General features: G+C 33.2%; 1 long non-coding RNA gene and 2 pseudogenes across 5 annotated transcripts; all 3 read right to left on the bottom strand.

Moving 5' to 3' along the window:
• Positions 1-581: 581 nt before the first annotated feature.
• Positions 582-2,291, bottom strand: LOC146923675 (uncharacterized; annotated as a pseudogene). The gene is made up of 4 exons (XR_015011176.1): positions 2,277-2,291; positions 2,075-2,137; positions 1,254-1,886; positions 582-1,065 (listed from the first exon to the last, which is right to left on the bottom strand). The product of XR_015011176.1 is annotated as an uncharacterized LOC146923675 (transcript).
• Positions 2,292-4,168: 1,877 nt separating this feature from the next.
• LOC146923674 (uncharacterized) lies at positions 4,169-6,785 on the bottom strand. Of its 3 annotated transcripts, none has more exons than XR_015009846.1 (3): positions 6,244-6,777; positions 5,347-6,081; positions 4,515-4,555 (listed from the first exon to the last, which is right to left on the bottom strand). It is a non-coding gene; the product is annotated as an uncharacterized LOC146923674 (long non-coding RNA). The 3 variants fall into 3 exon arrangements; XR_015009847.1 differs by having other exon boundaries at positions 5,347-5,475; positions 5,998-6,773; XR_015009845.1 differs by having other exon boundaries at positions 4,169-4,555; positions 5,347-6,785.
• Positions 6,786-9,720: 2,935 nt separating this feature from the next.
• LOC146923673 (E3 ubiquitin-protein ligase SINA-like 7) lies at positions 9,721-12,772 on the bottom strand (annotated as a pseudogene). The gene is made up of 4 exons (XR_015009842.1): positions 12,654-12,772; positions 12,426-12,527; positions 10,463-11,104; positions 9,721-10,250 (listed from the first exon to the last, which is right to left on the bottom strand). The product of XR_015009842.1 is annotated as an E3 ubiquitin-protein ligase SINA-like 7 (transcript).
• Positions 12,773-13,651: the final 879 nt, after the last annotated feature.

The following is a 13,651-nucleotide window of genomic DNA, read 5'->3' as shown; positions in this document are numbered from 1 at the left end:
TGCTCATAGACATACATCAATTAATTATTAAATTTGAATCGGTACCAATTGTAGAAATCACATTGTGGCATCATTGGTTCATTGTGTCAGAGTTTGTATTGAAGGTTTAAGTATATGACTTGCAAGGAAATTGGAAATGTTACTTGAACTACAGTTGGATTGCATTAAGAGCTTTACACTGTAAATTTAGGACTTCAAGGGACAGAATTCTTTTGAAGAAATAAATGAAGAGTGTATTAGTTTATCACTCATGGCATATGCATGATCGACACTGAAAGTTTTTCTAGTTTTGATGTTTCAGTCTCCTATGCAGAAGCGGCACTAGGAAATGAAGAATTTAAACAAATAAGTTTAGATGACTCAGTGGCAAACTGTATAGGGCCTCCAAATCCTTTTATATATCAAACTTTGTAACCATACATACTCTTGCAGTTCATTACATTTATTTCAGACACGGGAAATGGATTCAAGTTAGTTGATTCATATCGATCAAATGATTCCTTGGTGCTGCAATTATGTTTCAATCAGGCTATAGGGCAGGAGCCACTCTATGTCAGAATTACTGAACGATTTCAGCAAAATTTGAGAAGTAAATATGTTTCCTCAATTGTTAAAAATCATCTCCCAGTAAAAAATAATCAGTATACAACTCAAAACAAAACAAAAAAGAACAACAGTCAAATCTTCAACAAAGACTCTATGTTATCAATAATGAATGATTTCTCTACTTGTAGAGTGATTGTATTCATGATAAGGGTCACCAACGGCGGTAAACGATGAGGTGGACGATTGTCTGCTCTTCTATGTAGTAATCAGCGATGATGTGGTGGTCTTCTAGTCCCCAAGGAGGCGGAGGAGGACGTGGATGGTTGACGAACCTTGGATGTTATAATCTGCAAGGGTCCGGTCGTCCTCTAGTTGTTTACCAGCAAAGATCAGACGTTGGTTGTGGACTGGGATCGCAGTCATGTAAAGAATCTGCTATTTCAGATTGACTACCATGTCTGAACTATTAACCTTAATGGTCATCGTCTCTCCATCCAGGCCTTTAACAAATAGTTCCATCTGCTCCACAATTTCCATTATATCAATAAAAGAAAATTTATGACTGATATTTCAAGAACTGATCAAAAAATAGAAAATAACTAGTGAATTTGAGATTAAATGTTAGATTATAAATTCAGAACATAAGATAAAATAATAAGACTTTAATAGGAAAATAAGCAATGCAAATGAAAGGATATGGGAGGTACCGTTAAGGTTACACAAGTTATGCAAATTTCTAGCTCGGGATATTTAGAAGAACCAAATGGAATCACAATGAGCTCTGATGAAAGATTTTCTAAAGTAACCCGTTGGACACTATTCACAATAGAGTGTAATTTCACTTTGCATTTCTGAGACGTTGCCAATATATCATAACTATACTCAGACCAATAAGCATTTGGACCAAAGCTGCAAATATTGATTGCATTTCCTAAATGCGTAGTACTATTATTCAGAATAAATTGTTTGCCATCGTTTTCCTCTTGAAGAACAACGGTTTCATCATTAGACTTCAAAGAGACCACGAATGATTTACCATAACAAAATTTGATAATAAAATCTCCGTGTTTATGGCTCAAATGATCAGACAACACTTTAGATGATGCAACAAAGCCACAACCTGAAAGGGGACAGTAATATGGCTTATAGATGCCTTTTTCTTCATGATTCCTTATTTTCTCCCTGCAACCATATTTTCTATTCGAACAAGACATTTCGATAGATTGCAATAGATTCTCAATGGCTTTACAACGTTTTGAGCTAATGGACAATGAGCACTTGTGACACTTGTTCCGAAGTTTAGGGCAGCAGATAGAGTAAACAATATGACCATTATCACACTATATTGCAACAAAAAAGTAAATCATCAGATTAGACTTTCAACTAATTGCTAGAATAGCATAAAATATGATATGACATTTCTATGTAAGGCTTGTCAGCAAGTTATGCAATCAAAAGTATAAACAACATAAAGGTAGTCATTTTAAGTTTATTCTTCTCAAGATCTATGTACTCAATGACAGACTACAGCTGGCACCCAAAATGCTACGGAAATATACACAACAAAGTTCATACCATACACGTATAAAGTCTGAAAAATAGAAGGATGTACAAAATTAAAGACATTCATACTTATTTATCGAAGTGCATTGTTACTAATACTCAAACCCAATGTGAAGCAAATAAATAATTCTTGAACAGTATCAGAGTTTATCGGCAACTGGAGTCACCCTCCAACTGTCCATTCAGGACGTGACTGTGTATGTTACGAGTCCTAAACTGGTGGATCTCTAGCTGTGCTGCTCAAAAAACGAAACGAAACGCAACGCAATGCAACACAACGGGGTTTCTCTTATCACTATAGGAGAAATGTATTGCAGGCACTATCGAATACAAACTTGAAATATACTAGAAAAAGTATCAAATTTAATGAGAAGAAACATATTGCATATATGATAAAAAATTAACTCTTCTCATATATATATATATATATGTATATATATATAGACACACACACACATACATACATACCTGAAAGACGGGAATAGTTAAGGGTTGAAAACAATAACAGCAATCTTTTGCGGAATAAACGATCTCTTCACTGTCTTTGGTGAATGTCACCCTTTCATCTTTTGCCTAATAGTGATTATAAAAACAAATACATAATCAAAATCAAGTTTTTGAGTAAAGCATAATCACGTTCTTCTAGTACAATAAAATCAAGCTATTAAAACAAAAGATTCACGTAGAAACTAGAAAATATTACCTTCAAAAAAGAAAAAAGATTAGAAAATATAGGCAATTTCATTGTCAATGATTTTTGGCCGCAAACGATCTGTCCTTTGGTGCTTTTGAGTAAAGAATGTCTCTATCAAATGTAACCATATTTGACGCAAAATATGGCCACGCATGCATGGACTTTGCCAAAAAAAATATGACCTGTCCGTTAATAATTATTATTTTTTCGATTGATTTATTAATTAATGTTACTATGAGAAATGCTAGCGTCCCTTTGTCACTCTCTCTCTTATTGGACCACGTCATCCTCTTTTTAAGCATGTTTTTTGGCTACCGGTTGTCTAGGTTACCGTAAAAAAGACTTGCTCAAGTTTTTACCCAGCACCACTACCACGTGAAACTCTCCCACATTTTTGCAGAAATCATCATCTTCAACCTATCAGACTCAAATACATATATCCTTCCTTAAAACTTCCATTTCCAAATTTTCATTCAATTTTCAATTACTATTTTAGTGTTTCTTTTCTGTTGTTTTGGGATTTCCAATTTTATATTGTTTGAATTTGTGTTTGTGATGACCCGATTCCGTTACAGTCACCGCCGTCAAAAGTCACGGCATCCTTTGTGATTATCAATTCTTAGGTGATGGCGGTGACAGGGTTTTTTGAAGCGGAGGTGGAGGTTCCGGTGGTGGTGATTGGAATTTCAATAGATTTCAAGGCACAGATAATTAGGATGAATGTTCGTCTTCGTTTCCGTGTACTAAGTTTGATTTCATGGATCAAAGTGTACGTTGATGGTTAAGGAGCAAGGTTTCTCCAAGTTTTGTGAAGTTGTAAAAAAATTAAATAAGAAAATTAAAAAATAGAAAAACTTGTCCAACCAGTTAACAGGTAATGAGTTGTAACCAAAAAAAGTTAACAGGTAATGGGTTAAGAAAATTTTAAGACGTGGCAGCATACACAAGCGTGTGTCGAATGGCAACTGTTAGAGTGTTTGTTTGTAGCATATCTCATGTTACTATTTAACTAGACTCTTGACCCGTGCTATCGCACGGGTCTGTTAGTAGTTTAGACTGTTATATATTTTTACAACCAATATTGAATTGTTATTAACATATTAAGTTATATAATCTAACATCCACCAGATGACAATCAAATATAATGTTATTGATTTGAGCAGACGCCATTTTTAGTGAAAATGACATTGAAAAGAGCATAGGAAGGAACATTTTCCTTGTAGAAAAGAGCATGCCAATTTGAACTCAGTGAGAACTATTTCTTTATACTCAAAGCAACACTAAGGTTCTTGAATAGATAAGATACAATTTTCTAATTAGACAGGTAGAAAAATATAAACGAATAAGTTATAACATATTAAAACATAGTATCCAATCGAAGTAGTATGATAAAGAATCAAAATGGATATTCTACAATAATGATCTAAGCAAGAATTGAGTTTGATTGAAGGCGTTTATTTAACTATCTCGAAAACAAAACAAAACCAACTACTTTAAAGAGACAAATACAAATAGCAGAGGCCAATTTATGCAGTGGTCATCCGAAGAACCCATGATTGAACAAAAGCATATTCTAATTGAATTTTTGATATAACATTCAAAGCTACCATTCAATGCTCTTAAAAAACTCTAATTATGCTTAAAATAGTACATTGATGAAAGGATCCATATACTATTATTTTTCATTTCTGGTTTCTTCAAAAAAAAAAAATTCATTTCTACCTTGTCTTTCACTTTCCATTGATTAAGGTCCTGCAGACACAAAGATAAGTATAAGCATCAGCTGTAAAAGAAGTTAAATATGATCAGATACAAACAGAAATGAAATATGACAATCGAAACAAAGCCCCATAGGTGAAATCATGAATAGTTTATCAATCTGTTAGTAATCATGTTATCAAATGGTTCATTTTCTTTCCTTGTTTTTCTTCTCCTAACTAATCATGCTAAATAAATTGAACCTTAACATACAACACTGAAGTTGTTATTAGTAAATAGAATTCAAAATATACATGATCTTAAAAGAGTACAATTACATTTATTAAAAATTAAATTTGTTAAACATAATCACAACATTTATAGGTATAGTTTAATCAAAACTTATGGATGATGACAAAACATGTACTATCAGCCTTATAGCAAATCATAAATCTGGTTTGCCAATTTCACCACACTTCTTTTACCATGTATCTCAATTAACTTACAGCAAAAACTACTCAAGAGCTAATGTTATAAATATAGAACTAAAACTTATTATAATATAGTAAGATTATAGGTTTCCATAGGCATCTGTTGCCCACATACAAACAACCCCTTGTGAGGAGATGATAAATAGAAAGGAGAATAAATTGAAATTCAAACAAAGGAAGAAACTCTTCAACTATCAAGTTAATTTCAACTTTCAGTTAATTTATAGAATCTCTATTAAACAATAGCCAGACTGCTTTATTTAAATCTGAGGCATGTATGCATTGTTTGCTCAGAGAGAATGCAGTCAATTAAAGTAATCTTTAATGCTCAAACCAAATGAAAGTTCCTCTTACATAAGATGTAGCTATTCCAATTAAAGTTTGTGCGCATGTATGTCAACTCCAATAGCAGTTTCCTCATTCTCAGCCCCTAAATGAATAAAGCAGCACACCAAAAACTGGACATCCTTGTAAATAACAAACCTTCCTTACAAACCAGAAGAAAATTAGCAAAAAACACACAGGACAGGCCGAGAGTGGGGCACAAAAAACAGCTCTCAAAAACTCAGCACCAAACAGCTCTCAAAAATAAAGTGGACAAAACGAATGCATACATGCCAAACTTTAATTATATAGATTTTCAAAAACAACTCTAAAAAATTTAAGGTATCACAACTAATTTAATTTTAAATTAAACTTAACAGAGTTGAAAAACAATCAAAATTCAAAGCCATTAACAATTGTAGCACACCCTAAAATTAAGGCAGATGTAGACTGATTATTATCTTCTTATGAAGCCTGAAATAGTACTAACTACATATCAATAATGTAAGAATACTTAAGAGAAGGACAATATTTTTCATTGACATTTACCCTAAAACCTGAGAACAATAAAAACTAAAACAATGAATTCAAACATAAAGCAACGTAAGCCATGGCGCTACTTAGTTTCACAGATGTAAAAACAAAAAACAGTAAATAAAATAGACATCAAATATAACATACATTTAGGTTAAAAAAACTGGTCATTTTGAAGCTTCCTTATATAGATGTCCATCCTCCCCATCCAAGCAAACATGCAAATAATCACTAACCAAACAAATAAGTAGCCAATATGAAGTTGTAACCATTACATTTCTCAAGAATGAAACAATGCAACAATGTCTTTTTTCTATGGTAGAAAAAGAACAACTAATTTGTAAAGAAAAAGAAAACCGCAAAATAGGATTCGTGTAAGAGAGAAGGGCTTACCGTTTGGAGATGGCGATTGGGTTCACTATGAACGAACCAGAGAGAAGCTGATTGGATTTTTTTTACGAAGAGAAATCAAACCCATTTGTCATAGAGATGAGATGAGAAAGATTTAACTATGGAACAAATATTTTTGAGATGTTTTCAATAAATCTGTATGCATAAGAGAGTAGGAGTGATGGATTCGGATACCTGGAAATATGAACAGCTACTTAAAATACTATGTTTGTATAGATTAATGGAGAAGAGGAAACCGCAGCTTCAAACAGAGGGTTTGAATTTCGAACCGAAGGGGAAGGGAGAGAAGTTGTGTTGGGGATTGGTATTCCAGAAGAGTCTTTGGAAATATAGAGGGAGAATAGTAAAAGCAAAAGAGCTGATTGGTTGATGTATGTATATGAAACGTCAGGTATACAACGGCTGAGATTAACTGGGGTGGTTGGCAGTTTAGGCTAGCAATTAATATGGGATTAGGAGGGAAATTAGGGAGAGATTAGGGCAAAAGTGCCAGCACATCAAGTTGAGCTTTTATAATAAAGGATATATTTCTCCATACTTTTTTTAGTTTTTATTTTTGAGTTTTTTGAGTTAAATACATGAGTATCCAATTGTTCACGTATGTAAACACAAGTTAATTACAACAGGTGACCTGCTCACGTGAAACGTCCTATGTGGAGTCTCAAGAGCACTCTTAAGAAGTAAATGAATAATACACTGTTCTCCTTTTATAGTCCTCAAAGTGTTGGTTTAATGGGCCTTTCTGTGATCATTCAAGGCCCATTAAGATGTGATCCAGAACCTCCTGCTTTGAGTACGGCCACACGTGGACTAGGAAGCAACTCATCCATACTAGGCGCGTGGAGTTGAGATGTGATGATCGTCCGTACATGACACGTGGTATTAAGTTAAGATGAGATGAGCTGGCTGGCTTGACTTGAACTATCAATCCAGTGTTGACTGAAGACGTGCTGAGCTGGCTGGCTTGACTTGAACAATCAAACTAGTGTTGACTGAAGACGTGCTGAGCTGACTAGCTTGACTTGAACAATCAATCCAGTGTTGACTGAAGACGTGCCGAGCTTGCTGGCTTGACTTGAACAATCAAACCAGTGTTGACTGAAGACATGCTGAACTGACTGGCTTGACTTGAACAATCAAATGGAAATGGTCTACCCATGTCAGTCCACCAATCATATTCTATTATATTGTCCCTTCAAAAATATTATATTATTACTATTCCTAGCGGAAAGACACACTAATATTATATTATTATATTATATTACCGTCTATCCATATTTTTTTCTTGTATTTCGTTTTATATATCTTCTCATATTATACTCTCTCCGATTATGTATATAAGAAAAAGTTGGGTCATCAAAACTTAATATGTTGTCCAAATTTTAAACTAAATACATCAATTTTTGTTGATCCAATTTTCTCTTGTAAATTATATATATAGAAGAGATCCATTGACTCAAAGAGTAACTCAATAGAGTTACTTCAAATCTTCACCCTCCATTTGATTTTAATCCGACGGGTGCTAATATGGTTTTAATTACTACTCATGTGACCCTTTTTATGTCTCATTTCTCCTAAACATTCTTCTCTTTATTTCCCAGAAAACTTAAACGCAAGTTGCTGATATGGCTGATACCTAACTCCATTCATTCACATTGTGCTTATCCAATCAAATTTTTTCATGGCATCAATATTTCTTTTATTTGGATACAAATCAGATATTCCATCAATTTCGACAATCATGGGTTCCATTTTCTTCTATCAGTTTCTAGATTATAGATTTTATGTGTATTTGATAGAAAGATCACGCCATGAGCAATCTGATTAGAAACAAGAACAACACCATGATCGGTTTATTTATTCTTGAAAATTGGAGGTTTAATTAACCACGAATTGGAAGTTAAACAATCTAAAACATGAATTGTGTCTAAATTAAAGATCCCTTTTTTTGTTTCTAAATAATTGCAGGGAAATTAGAAGAAAATAAAAAACAAATGAAAACTAAAATTTATTACTAGAACTCATGCATGAATGAAAACGGGTGATGATAGCATCCAAAAAATGAGAGTGAAACGAGGGAGGAGTTGGATTTTTCGTCAAATGCAGAAAGAAAAAAAAACAAAGGTATGGAAGAGAAATAGTGTGGGAGAACTTAATTTAGGGTTCTCTTTAGATGATTAATAATTAATTTGAACCATTAGATTAAAACTAAATGAAGGGATTAAGGTTTGGAGTAACTCAATACACTTACGCTTGAAGTCAATGGATCCCTTCTCTTTTTAAGTAGTTTAACGACCATTATTTCACCTCTTAAAATAAACAAGTGGATAATTTTGGGTTTGAAATCTCGACCTATACATATTTTAATGTCTATGCCAACTAAGATATTCTTATGACTATACTATTAGTATTGTCATCAAGGATGAATGGGAAGTTGTATAGCTCAACTGTCTGTAGCTAAAGGTTCATTGGTATTCTGGCCGTCTGTAATTGTCTGTAGCTACGATTCTGTTTGTAGCTAAAAGCTAAACAAGAAAATGAAATTTTTTGACGTCTGTCTACAGACTACACTTGTATATTTTACTAAACATTGTAAATATTCATTTAATTTTTATTTCTAATCTGATTAATAAGTTATCCACAATATTGATACTTCAATTAATTTCTAAATTAAGTTTACTAAAACTATGTTAAGTATCTTAAAAATATATCCCATGAAAAGGAAATAGATAAAACACATAATAACACATAATTACAAGCAATTTTTTGGGATAAGTAGATTTTTTTTATTAAAGGGATAATTAGATTTGATAACAAATACATCTAAAGATAATGTTTTTTTAACTCAAATGAGGTGTAGATTGTGAACCAACTAGAACTGCAACACTATAAGTAGATGAAATAGAAAGGGGTAAAGAATCAAATCCAGACCCGGGGTAAACAACCACAATATAACATCAAGCATCAGTGGAAATGAAGCAATAGGATCAGAGTAGTGAATGAAAAATCGAACCTAGCATACCACAACGTCTGATCGCGTCAGTGGCTGCAGATGGTTGTGAGGAGACGAAAGATATCATGATTGTACCAGCATACATGGAGGCTACATGGCAGTGGTGAGGTTTGGTTCTTTGTATTTTAAGTTTACAAAAACATGCATTCACTAGAATAGAATTAATGTTCCCTCCCTCCCTTGAAGAAATCATCATCACCATGTGAAAGAAAGTTTCATAAAATTATTTAAGGATGACAAATAACAATTCAACAGTTTTGTCAAGGTTTATGAGGCCTAAGACCTCATAATCATCATCAGCTAGAAATTAAAACGTGTAGATGTTTGCAACTGAATTTCATAGCGTTGATGCTTTCACTGAAACAACAACAAGTAACTCGAATGATGTCTCCTAAGACCTAATCTGGACTAATAGATAAAGAATTCAAACATGTTTGCAAAGAATCTTGCCTGAATTCAAACATGTTAACTAGAATATTCCTAATCACTTGTTGTCAACGTCAATTGCAGGAGTGATCGAATGTATCCATGCGAGAATAACTCTACAGTTTTAGCTAAAGTTTGAAAACTGAATCTATTTCTTCAATTGCAGAAAATCATCCATGATAAAAAAAAAAAAAAAAAAAACCTTTTTACAGCTCAAGAAAAAAAAAAGGAAAAATTCAAATCCTTAAACAAGAAATGCAAAAGTCAAGGACTCCATGTTAACAATAATGTATGATTTATCTAGCTAGGGTGAGTGGTTGTCATCATGATGAGGGTCGCCGACGAGGTAAAGGATGGACTTATCTTGGATGTCGTAATCATCAATGGTGTGGCGGTCATCTAGTTGCTTATTTGCAAGGAACAAATAATGTTGGTGCAATATGAACCATTCCTTGTCACAAATTTTTGCTTTCACGCTGGCCACCGTATCCGAACTCTCCACCTTCAAAGGGATAATCTTTCCAGTCAGGGTTTGTACGAAGATTTGCATCTACACCACAATTACCAACAAAACTAATCAATAATAATAAATAACACCAGAAAAAGAAAAAAAAAACTAAAACATGTTACAATCTTTTTAGTCATTTAAAAAAAACGAATGAATTTCATATAAAATGATAGAGTTAAAATTCGATAGGAAAATGAAAATATCAAGACTTTAATTGAGAAGAACAAGTGAGGTAAAGAAAAGGAGATAGATACCTTGGGGGTTATGCAAATTTCTAACTTGAGTGGTTCGGAAGAACCAAATTGAATTAAAAGGAACTCTGATGAAAGAGTTTCTAAAGAAACTCGTTGGACATTCTTAGAAAAACTGTGGAACTTTGCATTGGATTTCTGTGACCTAACCAAAATATTATAATAGTAGCGTGGTTCAGAAGATTTGGGAGGACCAATGCAGCTAATATTGAATGCATTTTCCACACTCCTAGTTCTTTTATTTAGAATGAACAATTTCCCAACACTTTTCTCTTAAAGAATAATGGCTTCATCATTAAACTTCAAGGTGACAAAGAAGGGGCTATCATATGAAAATTGAATTCGAGAATCCTTGTGCTTATGGCTAAAATGGCTAGATAACACTTCAGATGACGTCACAAAGTCACAACCTAAAACGGGGCAGGAACATGGCACATAGATGCATTCTTCTTCATGCTTCTTCTTTCCACTATAAGTTATTTTCACCTTGCAACCATGTTTTACGTTCGGACATGATATTTTGATAGATTGCAATAGATTTTCAATGGATCTGGATCGTTTTAAGGTAATGCCTGGAAAACATCTTTGACACCTGGTCCCATGTTTAGAACAGCAGATAGAGCAAACAACATGACCATTATCACACTGAATTGCGACATACAAGAAAATCAGCAAGTTAGATTGGGAAACATTTCCTGGAATAAAATCAATTAAAATAAAGAGATTTTCTTTCAAAGGTTTCGTGCAATAGCAAGCCATGCAGTAAAATGTATAACAACCTCAATTTTAATTTTTTTCATATATGGGAGGAGGAATGTTAGTTGTTAATAATTATTTTTATTACGAGGGAGAGTTCCTTATCTAGGGGTGTAAAAGGCTCAAGCCGGACTAGGCTTTATAAAGTCTTAGTCTGGCATACTACAAGAACTATAGGCCTTGAGTCTAGCCTGACATTTTTAAAGATCTGGAAAAGCCTGAAAACTAATTTTACTACAAAGGCCTAGCAAAGCAAAATAAATAAATCAACTACTAAATAAGTCAAATCTTATGAAGATCACACGAACAAGTCTGCTACTAATAATCAAATTCAATGAAGACCTAATCGCATCAATGGCCTTCGACTAAAAAACCAAATCATATGAAGGCCTGAATTTATAAAGAAAGCTTCAACAATAGCCAAGTGAAAGCTATATTATATATATATATATATATATATATATATATATATATATATATATATATATATATATAAATGAACCGGTCTGACAAGTCTAATAGACTTTTTGTAAGCATTGTGATGCTCTATTTAATGAAATAGACTTTACAAAACGCCTGAGCCTATCCTTGTTATCAAGGAGGCGAGTGGGGTTAGGCTTTAAATAGATCATGTCGTCGAGATCTGTCGGGCAGTCGGCCTGTTCCCGATCATAGTTATCACTTAAACCCTATGTTCCTCACTCATTCTACCAAACCAGTTTATCATTTATGTGTTGAAATATTATTTAGCAAAAGTACATCATATAATAATGTGTTGAAAAAGTGATTTTTTTCACAACAAAGGTCTTTTAAATCTTGTTGTTAACATTTTCACATATTCTATAACAAAAATACACATGAGTTGTACTCATTTTCAATTAGAGATTATAATTCAGCTTTTTAAGTTTAGAAAACTAAACATGTTTAGGAGTATCGCAGAGGCAAAAAAATCACCAATATTTTGAGTTATCTAACATGTGTTGTAGCATATGTATGAGTGTCTGACACTATGCGTTCAATATAGAAACTTAGGCTACCCACTCATGGGATCGAACCAATAAAATTAATCATTTCCACATGATTCTCAAAAAAAATTTCCCTCAAAATATGAAAGGTGTATCAAAATCAATCACCACAAAATATGACAACAAATTAATTAATTATTCTAAGACTAAAAACAATAATATTGAATAACAATTGACATGCATACCTCGAACACAGGGATAGTCAAGAATGCAAAACAAATGCAGCAATCAAACGCATGAGGATTGGAAATCATCAAGGAATCAGAAGTCTCGTCACGGTGATTAGGCTATAATATTGATAAAAATGAAAAGTATTATACCATTTCACACCATTTTACAACTCTTAATAATATAAAAACACCATTACAACTTTATTATTATATAATCAAAAACAAAAAGGGGAGGGGTAATACCTCTTTAAACGTCTTTTTGAACATGTTGCTTTCGGATTTGCTAGATACTGATCGATCTCTCTCTCTCTTTTATGTAGTAACCGATACCTCTCTTTTAAAGGCAACTGAATTCTCAAATTTTTTTTTTTTGGTTACAAAAAGTTTAGGTGGATTCGGCTCCGGTCACCACCAGGGTCAGGGCAGGCCTCCGGGCCCAAAGGGCACTTACAGAGGTACTTACAGATCACCCACCAACACCGTCCTCACATCGGCAGTGGGAATCGAACACACAACCTTCTGAGGGGAAGTGGCCCGTTCCTTACCAACTGAGCCAACGTGTGTTGGTGAATTCTCAAATTCAAATCAATCCTAAAAAATAGTTTTAAAAAAAAACGTATATTTGTTTTAATTAGATTTAAACCAATCCTACAAAAAGCCATTCAAATGGATCTAATAAATGTATTCAAGTCAATCCTAATTGATGGGTCTAATTTTAGAAGTTTATTTATTGACCGTAATTTATGTGTTTAATTAGGTTCTTTTGATTTTTAGTGTACTAAAACATGTGTCCTCCCTCCCTTGAAAAAAATTATCATTTAGAGAAGTATCATAAAAATATTTGGATGAGAAACAACAATTTTGAGGCCCAAAGGTCTACATCGGTGTAAACTTAAATTGTGTTTGACAATTCAACAATTCACCTTACTTAGAGAATCACAAATAAATTTAAGTTCTGTACAATTCCACACTCTAATGTCAAACAAAGGGCGTGGATTACTCAACGATTTCAACTATTGTTAAAAGTTAAAAGTTAAATTCATAAGAAATGCAGCTCAAGATAAAACAGAAAGAACAAAAGTCAATTACTTGATAAGAAATGAAAAAGTCAGACTATTTGTTATCGATAATGTATGGTTTTTATACTTTATTCATAATGTATGATTTTTTTCTACTTATAAGGTGATTGTATTCGTTATAAGGGTCTCTGGTGGCGGAAAACGATGAGGTGGGAGGTTTCC

Source organism: Medicago sativa, chromosome 5 (assembly GCF_051527215.1).
Source record: "Medicago sativa cultivar Bolivia chromosome 5, Bolivia_mono, whole genome shotgun sequence".
Lineage (NCBI taxonomy): Eukaryota > Viridiplantae > Streptophyta > Magnoliopsida > Fabales > Fabaceae > Medicago > Medicago sativa.
This window is presented reverse-complemented; position numbering and strand designations above follow the sequence as displayed.